Source organism: Bison bison, unplaced genomic scaffold, assembly GCF_000754665.1.
Source record: "Bison bison bison isolate TAMUID 2011002044 unplaced genomic scaffold, Bison_UMD1.0 scf7180017864385, whole genome shotgun sequence".
Classification (NCBI taxonomy): Eukaryota; Metazoa; Chordata; class Mammalia; order Artiodactyla; family Bovidae; genus Bison; species Bison bison.
In genome coordinates this window covers 237,331-238,005 of record NW_011494957.1, presented here as the reverse complement: position 1 = coordinate 238,005, position 675 = coordinate 237,331, and positions in this window count along the sequence as shown.

Genomic DNA, 675 nt, shown 5'->3' with positions numbered 1-675 from the left:
CTGATGTATAGAACAGTCTTACACTACTGTAAGTTTGTACAGATCATATTCCTAAGATGTGTCTTTGTTTAAGAAAGTCTTGATTACATAAATCATATTTAGAAAAAATATTTAGTTAACAGTTTATATCTGAACACTGTTTATATGTTATGAAAAATGCTTAATTACAAAGGCTGATGTATGTTTTATTTCTGTTTTTTTAAATGACCTACAGTACTTGGTAGGAGTACTAAAATTGTTTGGGGAGTGGGGTTTAGAGACTTCTAATAGATGTATAGTTAATTTGGTAATTCTCTCGCATGAGGTATAAGCTTCCATATGCTGGTTATTTAATAGATTTGCTACATAAGTAAAACATGGTTCACCTAGATAGTTTGATATGTATGGGCATTACTCCTAGTAGTATTTGTTTGTTGTCTTTTGTTGCTTTGCTCCTTCCGTGCAGGCTGAGACCTAATCTCCTGCAAGTACAGTAAAATAATTTACCTATTTTTGCAGACCCTATTCATAGGATAAAAAAAATTAAGATTGCCTTTTACTTTTGAAACATTTATATTTGATGAAGTTGCTGTCTTGAGTTTAGTATTGATATTGTGAAAATGAATGCAATTTGGATTTCACATTTCTTAATGTTTGTTCTTATTTCACAAATGGATAATTAAGGAATTATGCGTC